Genomic DNA, 10,424 nt, shown 5'->3' on the forward strand with positions numbered 1-10,424 from the left:
CATATAACTATTTCTTTATTTCTCTCTCTATGTATATAATAAAAGTTATTATGTGAATACATATTACATTACATTAATACATATAACTATTTCTTTATTTCTCTCTCTATATATATAAAGTAAAAGTTATTATGTGAATACATATTACATTACATTATATTGTATATAAGTTATTATATAAATAATAAGTTTGCATATACATGTGACTATGAGAACTTGACAATACTTTGTATACAAAGCTTGAGTTGTAAACCTAAATCCACATTATGTTTAATTTCATCTTAATTCCAACTTTTATAAAGACTATCATGTTCATGAATAACTTCACTCTTTTATGCATATAATTGAACTCTACATGTGGAGTACTATTTTTTAGCAACGAACTTTTAGAAAATGAGAAGCAACTAGCGTGGGTTGAATTATTGAGAAGGGTGACCCAAACTAGTTAAAGGCACGTCGTGGAATAACTAACCCCATGTGGGCATATATGTTCTTTAACTTAATTTAATACAAGGACATTGCAAACTTAGAATTAGAAAATAAAACTTTGTAACCAAAAAAAATTTGATATATAACTTTAGGCTTGGAAGTTGGAACAATCTGAGTTTAAATAGTGGTGTAATTGTAATCAAATGGGGTTAAATATGATACGTTCTCATTCAACGATATAAATTCGAGTTACTATATGTTTCGACCCTACCGCAACGTTCCAGGGGTAAAATATCAACCTTGATTATGTTTTTTTTCTAGCTTTCCTATGTATGAGTCGGATCACATATAAATACGTTATGATTGTACATTATAAATTCAATTACTTTATATTTTTATCCAACCGCAGTGCTACTGAGTTAAATCGGATACGTCAAAGTGCACGTTTTCATATCGTTACTGCATCGCATAACATCTGGACAAATTTGTTCGATTTTTGCAATGTGCCGGCACAACAATACGCACGAGTCTATTTACTAGTATTACAAAAAGGGTTACCATTCATCCATTTACTTTTTAATAAACATACTAATATCATATATTGAATTTTTTTATTAAAATAAAATGGCAAGGTCGGCTCAAACTGACTCGACCCACTTTGATCGGAACTAGTTTTGATCTTTTTTCTTTTCAATTTTGTTTAGAACCAAATCTATTTTTGCCACCACACTCTCAATCGCCACTATCATGCTTCAAATCTTAATTCTTATGCTAAAGACATCTAAACTAGATAAGTGATACATTAGTATCATTTGCATTACTTTAAGTAACCATGCAAGAAAAGGTATTGTCTTGTTGTTTTATGTTTTTCCAAATCCATATGGATTTTCTTTTTAGTTACCAAGGATGAGACTATATAGCTTTGATGTTGCCAAGTTAGAAAGACAAAATTACCACAAGGTAAAGGTCCTAATAAGTAATCATGGAAATGATGTTAAGTAGGCATCATGACCAAATCATTTTTTAGGAAGAAGAGATTTCAAACATGTCATCGACAACAAAAAAATGTCACTACCGATGATTCATCAATAGCATTAGAAGTTGGTGCTAATGTAACCGCATCATCAAAAAGAGGTTCTCGCTGACATGGTATAAACAACACCTCCTAACATTGATGTTGCACATAAGGAGCAAGCTAATCAAGAAGATTGGCGACCCTTGACCCTTCAACACCTCAGTCTAACCATGTGTCACCAACTAATATTGCACCACATACATAAATGAAGGATCATCAATAAAGCAACATGATTGTACATTAGGGTTTCTATCATATTGACATATATGTGATTCTAAGCTAAATACTAACTAAGATTCTCTAAATAATCTAAGAGATTACATACGACATATAAACAAGTAAAGATAATTCTCATCGTATCTTGACTTCATCCCCCGTTAATATCGCACGTGATGATTGTGGTCTCTAACGACAAACTTTGTCCTCCATATGAATGTCTTCATCCGTAGTAAGTTACTCAGTATTAGCAACTTAATTGGTCTATCTTCACCACTATTAAGTTACAATTAAGTAGTAACTTGTCTTTATTTATCTTTATCAATATTAAGTGTTTTCAATATGTAGGAGCACCCTTTAGGCTATAGCGTTAGCCACTTAGACTTCTTTATTAATTTATTATATCAATAACAAGGTAAGTTGCTATCAATACAAACCCATATATATATATATATATATATATATATATATATATATATATAGGTAGAGGATTCTGTACAAAGTGGGACTTTTGTAAGAAGTGTGAGAAATAATTTAGGAGTGACAACTGTCCTTTATCCTAATTAATTCAAGGGAAATTGGCCTGTAATAATCCTATCTAGACTTTATTGGCCATTAATAATCCCACCTCAGAATATCCCCCCCACCAGTCCCACCTTTCATCTATTTTTCCTACAATGGTCCCCCGTTAAAAAACCTTAACGGAGTTAAGCTCTTTTCCAAATCGCAAACAAATTTTTTAGGGCTTTTGATTAGAACGACGATACGAGTCCATTGATGTAAAACTTGCCTCGAAACGGTGCTCCAAACGATGAAAATAGCGCTTCAATTCGGGTGTTTAAATTTCCAATTAACCAAAATCAAGTCACTTGGAGCACCATTTTGAAGTAAGTTTTACATCAATAGACTCGTATCAACATTCTGATCAAAAGCCATAAAAAATCTGTTTATAATTTGGAGAAAAGCTTAACTCCGTTAAGTTTTTTTAACGGGGGACCATTGTAGGAAAAATATGCGAAAGGTGGGACTGATGGGGGGAATATTCTGAGATGGGATTATTAATGGCCAATAAGGTCTAGGTGAGATTATTACAGGCCAATTCCCCTTAATTCAAAAGGGTATATTAGTAATTTGACTTTCTTATCATTTAATTGATTTCAAAGATAACTGCAAAAAAAAAAAAAAAAAAAAAAAATTGCGATGAGTTTTTATAGGGATGAATCGAATTTTGAATTAGGAGAAATTTTAGGAAACATTATACATCTGATTCTTTTATCTTCTTCATCATCTTTTAATCGCATCATCTTTTAATCATATATTGTTCATGACGTGGTGTTTTAAACATCTGGATACATTGTTCATGGCGTGGTGTTTTAAACATCTGGAGACATTGACTATGATTCAAGTCATGGTGTTTTATCAGGAGACATTGTTCATGGCGTGGTGTTTTAAACATCTGGAGACATTGTTCATGGCGTGGTGTTTTAAACATCTAGAGACATTGACTATGATTCAAGTCATGGTGTTTTATCTGACTCGAATTCCAGATAAAACACCATGACTTGAATCGTCTGTTTGTTTGATGATTTACAATGTTTTTTGGATTCTAGATAAAACACCATGACTTGAATCATAGTCATGGTGTTTTAAAATCTGGGAATATTTTGTATTGATAAAACACCATGACTTGAATCATAGATGTTCTGGGAATGTTGTGTATTGATAAAACACCATGAATTGAATCATAGATGTTTAAAACACCACGCCATGAACAATGTCTCCAGATAAAACACCATGACTTTGAATCATAGATGTTTAAAACACCACGCCATGAACAATGTCTCCAGATAAAACACCATGACTTGAATCATAGTCATGGTTTTTACGATTTTTATACACTGTCTTCAGATAAAACACCATGACTTGAATCATAGATGTTTAAAACACCACGCCATGAACAATGTCCCCAGATAAAACACCATGACTTGAATCATAGTCAATTTATCCAGTTGTTTTAAAACACCATGCCATGAACCTGATTACAGTTCTCTTTATGATAATGTATGACGAATATGCAACCAAAGACCTCCTACAATTAAGGTGAATCATTAATTCCGATATTTAAGGAAAAAGGAGTGAATGTAAGAGTTTTTTGGTAGTGTATGATATGGTTACCATATTTCAAACATTGAAAAAGACACTATTGCCCTTCAATTTTACATAAGGTCCCTCTAATTAAAACACAATTTACATTTTTATACCCTATTGATCTCAACCATTAGATCAAATATCCAATGGTTTAAAACACTTCTTACACTTCTTACCCTTCTTACATTTTAGACAAATTTTACCATATCCCTACCCTATATATATATATATATATATATATATATATATATATATATATATATATATATATATATATATATATATATATATATATATTGTAGTAGATATGTAAAGAGCTATATATTAATTAATCAATTAATCGATTATTTATAATATTATCATATAATATAATAAGTATATTAATGTAACTATTAATATGTTTGTTCTATAAACTCTATATAGGAAGGAAGAGATGTATCCGACCGAGATGACGTGAGTTTGGAGATTTGGTGAAGTGGAAGGAGGTTTAGAAAAAGTGATTGCTAGTGACACGTACCGACCTTTGCGTGTGCGACATTATGTTCGGTTTCTTCACTTTATTGTCTTTCATCCCAACTAGGCAATTAGCTAGCAACATATAGCAATAATATAAAAGTGGAAGGTCACATGATAACCTACGGTGTGAAGGGTTTTGAAGATGGGCCATTATATGACATGTGGATCATGTGTTAGAACGTGGCGTGGTGTTAAAACAGACGGTGTGAAAGTGGCGTGGTTAGTAGCGTTTTTATAAAAAAAATATATATATAGACATCAACCAATTAAAACACACCCAAAATCCACCCATCAATCAAGAGCCTCCACTTCACAACCCAAATGCCCCCCACGCCGGAGGAAAACCCCAAACCCAAACATAAACGCCATGGATAACGCCGTTCCCGGGGTGGTGTGTGCGGCGTGGTGTGGCATAAACGCCACAAAACCACACCCACACCGTGTTGTCTGAATGTTAATTATTTTTTTACGGCAAATAGATTGACCTTTATATGAAGAAAATATGTTTTCAAACCATTAAATGAAATGCGGAATCGTAAAGTAAACCGTGCGTAAAATAAACACCCAAAATAAATAACCATGTTCACAAGAAGAAACCATGCAAATATTAAAAATAGTTTTTGACATCCATGTATGCAACCTAGTCGTGAGAGATACCTTAGCGACCTGAGAAACACATGCAATAAAAAGTGTCAACAATGGTGAGTGAGTTTACATGTTCACATGCAATAAAAGTGTCATATTCTGTCGACAGTTTACGGTTTATTTTATATAAAATCCTCGTCGACCCGATTGACGAACTTCCAGTTGGAGAATTTTTTTATCTCCTAGGACTATCTACAGTAAAAATTTGGGATATTAACTCCAAATAATGACCACGTTACGACTCCCATAATGGGTTGCAATTTCTGCAGAAAAACATAGCTTCGACCTTTGTTTTTATTTAAATATTTTGACTGACCAAAACTCATTGGAAAAATACGAAACTAGTAGGGGTTGAAAACTATTTCCGTGAACTTGACTCTAGGCTCAAGAACCTCTATGTTTCATTATGTTTTGACCAGGAAGCTTAAAAATCAGTACAGAAGCTGTTTTCAATCAGCTTCTGTTTAAAACGTGTTTATGACACTTCTATCATACTTTTCAGCTAATAAAGCATGTATAACAACACATAGATTAGATTCATCATCAAGTTATCATCAAGATCATGTTATGAATCAAAACCCTAAACATACATGCATACGTATCATATCAATTACAACTTCATAAACAACACAAACTTGTTTTCTAAACAAACCCTACGTCCCATGCATTCAAGAAACTCATGTAATCAAGAAAACGCAACCAAGAACTCATATTCATACAAGACTACAAATCAAAACTACGAAATACACATACAAAGAACTAGGGCTTACCCGAATAGATGATTTGCGAAGAAAAAGATCCAATAGAGAGTGAAAGAGCCAAGAGATGGAGATCGATGATGATGATGATGATGTGTGCGTGTGTGTCGTTCGCAGGAGGGTGGGGGCGAATTAGGGTTGGGTCTGTTATATTTATTTATTTTAAAACAAAGTTACACCTATGGTCCCTCATGTTTCTACTAAACTCTTCTAGTCCCTTAGGTTTACAAAAGCCAAACTTGGGTAGAAAGTTATACATATAACTTTATGTGTTTAGGCCAAACTAGTCCCTCGTGTTTACAAGATCTCAAATCTTGCATGTTTAATGTAATTATACGTATAATATAATTGTGTTTGTGAGTGTTCTATAAATCATAAAGATTTAACTGAGAGTTAACAACGTTAACCTGAAAGTACGGGATGTCACATTATCCCCATGTTAAAGGAATTTTCGTCCCGAAAATTGAGTAAGATTGAGTTATGTCGCTAAGTTTGAGTGGAATTTCCCAGGCTGTCACATCATCCCCCTGTTAAAGAAGTTCCATCCCAAAATTCAGTTTGTATCATCTGTGTTTTGTGTTTCGGTTTCGAAAAGTGAGAATATTTGCTCTTTATTTGATCCTCTCGTTCCCACGTGAACTCCGGTCCACGCTTAGAATTTCAACGAACTTTGACTATAAGTATCTTGCTATGCCTTCGCGTTTTGACCTCTTGGTCCATGATCACTATTGGCTCTTCCACAAACCGTAGTTGCTCATCAACTTAAATCTTGTCCAACGAAACAACTAATGATTCGTCGGACACACACTTTTTCAGATTAGAGATGTGGAAGACGTTATGAACTCCACTTAGTTCTTCAGGCAGATCTAGCGGGTATGCCTCTTACCCGATCTTCTCCGTGATCTTAAAGGGCCTACGTAGCGTGGGTTTAATTTGCCTCTTTTCCCGAATCAGATTACACTCTTCCGGGGTGACACTTTCAATAGGAATCGGTCCCCTACTTTAAATTCTAAAGGTTTGCGGCGTTGATCAGCATAGCTCTTTTGACGATCTCGAGCTGCAGTCATACGACTTCTAATTTGCACGATCTTCTCGGTCGCTTCGAGTAGTAAGTCCGGACCGGTGAGTTGACTATCCCCAACCTCTGCCCAACAGACCGGGAATCGACACTTTCATCCATACAACGCGTCAAATGGTGTTGTCTGGATACTTGTGTGATAGTTGTTGTTGTACGAGAATTTCACTAATGGTAAGTGGGTTTTCCAGCTGTTTCCAAAGTCAATCACACATGCCCTGAGCATGTATTCTAGTGTCTGAATGGTTCGCTCGCTCTGGCAGTCTGTTTGTGGATAATAGACTATACTCATGTCTAGATGTGAGCCTAAAACCTTTTGTAATGATCGCCAGAAGTGTGAGGTGAATATGGGGCCGTTGTATTATAAGAAATAAACGTGAAACTTATTAATTTAACTAAGTTGATAGTATAGTATTGATATAAAATTAATATTCTTTTTACTTGGATAACTCTATAAGTTGTAACATTGAAGCCCTCATAGTAACAACTAGTAATCACCCTATTAAAAAAAAGCCCACGACTTTGTTTTTAATTGTTCGAGATGAGAGTTGGCGTGTGGTTACACGTCCTATATTACTTTTATAAAACACACTTATACCGTGGGTATGGTGGGGCTTGGGTTGAGGCATTTGTTGACACGTTGAATGGGAGCCCCCCCACCGCCTAGTGACGTGTCCGTGGGGTATGGCGGGGCGGGGCGTGGGTTGGGCTTGGGTTCCCCCAAACCGTTTGAATTTAAAACTCAAAATTTGAAAAGGCCGCTATGACATGGCGGGTAACCGAATGGGAGGCAGCCAGCTAGCATGTCCATACCGCCCCACGCCCGGCTTGAAACCCAAGCCCCAAGGGCCACGTCCCAACCCAAGCCCCATACCCCATAGCCTTAAATTTGGAGTTTTATTAGTTTTATAAAACACAGTTAAATTTGGAATTTTAATCTTATTCGCAACTAAGTATATTTTCCATAGATGAAAGGAAAGGATATGAGATTTGATTAATGTAATAATTAAATAAATAATAAAGAATTTTTAGTTAATACGATACTTTAGGTGTCACAAAAATGTTATATTAATGCGAAAATGATTTTTTGAGATTTGATTTATCTAAGGGAAAGTATTTCCTAAACAAAGGGGACCATAAACAATTGAAAAATCCTTCGAGTCATAGGAAGTACACCTACAGACCACAAATTTACTGCACTACAAGTGGATGTCCGATGATAACGAATATACATCACACTTTTTTCTTAATTTCTACTAAAATTTTTAGAAACTTTTGTAAATTATAAAAATTAAAAGAGTAAATTGCCAAAATCGTTTCTGATGATGTTTGGACATTTTTATCCAAAACAACTTTTTGGTACAATACAGTCCTTCACTTTTGGGATTTTTTGTCGTTTCATCCAAACGTCTAATTTGCTTTATTTTTTCTATCAAACATTTGGATGAAAATGACAAAAAAATCTCAAATCTCAGGGACGATTTTGACAAAACAGGGCTGGATCCGCCATTGCTTGTTTTCGATGAATTGTGAGGCTTTAGGTAAAATAGCCATCTTATGATTATGACAAACGTGTTTCATTAGTTTCTTGGCAACTCAATCAGACCGGAACATAACAACATACATATCATAGTCTTTAGTCTTTACTAGATTCAACACGTTAGATAGTTTCCTTCTTTAACTATTCACTAAATTGAAATTGAAATTCTATAGTGATTCATTTAGTCGTATCCAACCTTAACCTTTTTACGTTAATAGTATGTATTATGATTAAGTAGCCTCTATCAATCAAGGCTAAATTCCTATTCCAAATTTTATACTCTTTTCGACTTTATTTCACCAATGCATTTACGAGACATTGGTCAAATCTCACAAACTCTAACTTTAATATTGACACGATTCACCTTCAGTCTCCTCTATAACTTGATTAAAGAGATTTATCACAGGGAAAATCACCAAAACAACCCATGTGACCAAGAAATTTATGAAATTAGCCTTGACTTTTTTGAATTACCAAAATACCCATGACTTTTCGTCTCCTGCGCCATACGGCACAGCACATCACTTTCATGTGCCATCTTTAATATACAATTCTGCTCATGCGCCAACCCTTCATCTCCTGCGCCAGGCCCAACACATCACCTACTGCGCCGTAACTCAAATATAAATCACCTCTTGTGTTGTCTCTCATGCGCCATCACTTCCTGCTCCACCTTTTCTCCTACGCCAAAAAAAAAAAAAAAAAAAAAAAAAAAAAAAAAAAAAAACATGTGTCAATCTCTAGTTAAATGGTAATTCAACACATTCCGTTGCTATTTTAATAATTCATTTAGTCAACATAGCTATTTTAGTGATTTTCCCTTTATCAGTTCCTCATATCAACCTGAGACTCAGCTTGAGTGGGTCATCTTAAAAGGTCGAATGAAGATTATATATAACCAAGTCAATTTTGTAACATCTAGAAAGATCGAGTATAAATCATTTCAGTTTTTTACTTATAAAATTTCCAAACACTACAATTTTAAAAACTGTAATCATTTCTTTATTCACCTTCCACTAAACACAATTTTAATATTCGTGTTGTGGGCAAACTGGTCATCAGGTGGGCGTGCCGGAGTGGTTATCGGGCATGACTAGAAATCATGTGGGCTTTGCCCGCGCAGGTTCGAATTCTGCCGTTCACGTTTTATTTAACCTTTGTTAAAATTTGGGCTTTTTCTACAGCAAAATTAAAAATAAAATTACACACGTTAGTTAACCCTGTTTAGTTTGCCTATTATTACTGGGAAAAGGAATAAAAGTAAATTAAATGCCATGTCTTTATTAAGAAAATGATAGTGAATATAATTAAGTTTTATAAAAAAATATCTCGATTTATTTTTTAATCGCTTTTCGACTACTTAACCTAACCGAAGTGAACTAAATAAAATATTTTGAGCATCTCAAACGCAATCCGAAATTAGCGCCCAGATCTAACGTGGAGTATATGTGGATGAGAGAACGGTGAAATGGAACATAGGGGTGATACGACGTCCAAAAGAGTTTTTTTTTGTGTGTGTGTGGAGGGGGGAGGGGGTGAGGTGGCAATAGGGCTGTTCATGAGCCGAGTCGAGCCAGGTAAAGCTCAGACTCGGCTCGCCTCGGATTGGAAACCGAGCTGAAAATCTAAGCTTGGGCTCGGGCTCGGCTTGGTTTTAAACCCAGCTGGCTCGGATCGATTTTAAAATGAAAAATTAATACATAACCCTTAAAATTCAGTAGTCTAAAATATTATTGGCTCAATTTCAAACCGAGCCAAATCGAGGGAGCTTTTTCCGATCTAAATCCGAGCGAGTTTCGAGTAAGCTCCGAGACACGAGCTTTTTGAATGGGCCGGGCCCAAAGTGGTACCCGGATGTCTTCAAGCCCGTATATCGATTTATTCAACCACATTACTAGTTATTTTTAAAATAAAACAATAATTATTCATCAAATCAAGAAAAGTTGGTCAGAAAAGTATTAACAGGTCAGCCCAACATGTTTTAAACTTATACGCTTTGGCATAAACCCTGTTTGACCATTA

The 10,424-nt window shown here is 34.9% G+C and overlaps 1 non-coding gene across 1 annotated transcript; it reads left to right on the top strand.

Moving 5' to 3' along the window:
- The first annotated feature begins 9,464 nt into the window (after positions 1 to 9,464).
- Positions 9,465 to 9,546, top strand: TRNAS-AGA. Its single transcript has one exon. It is a non-coding gene; the product is annotated as a tRNA-Ser (tRNA).
- The last annotated feature ends 878 nt before the right edge of the window (positions 9,547 to 10,424 follow it).

This window comes from Helianthus annuus, chromosome 11 (genome assembly GCF_002127325.2).
Source record: "Helianthus annuus cultivar XRQ/B chromosome 11, HanXRQr2.0-SUNRISE, whole genome shotgun sequence".
NCBI classification, from domain to species: domain Eukaryota; kingdom Viridiplantae; phylum Streptophyta; class Magnoliopsida; order Asterales; family Asteraceae; genus Helianthus; species Helianthus annuus.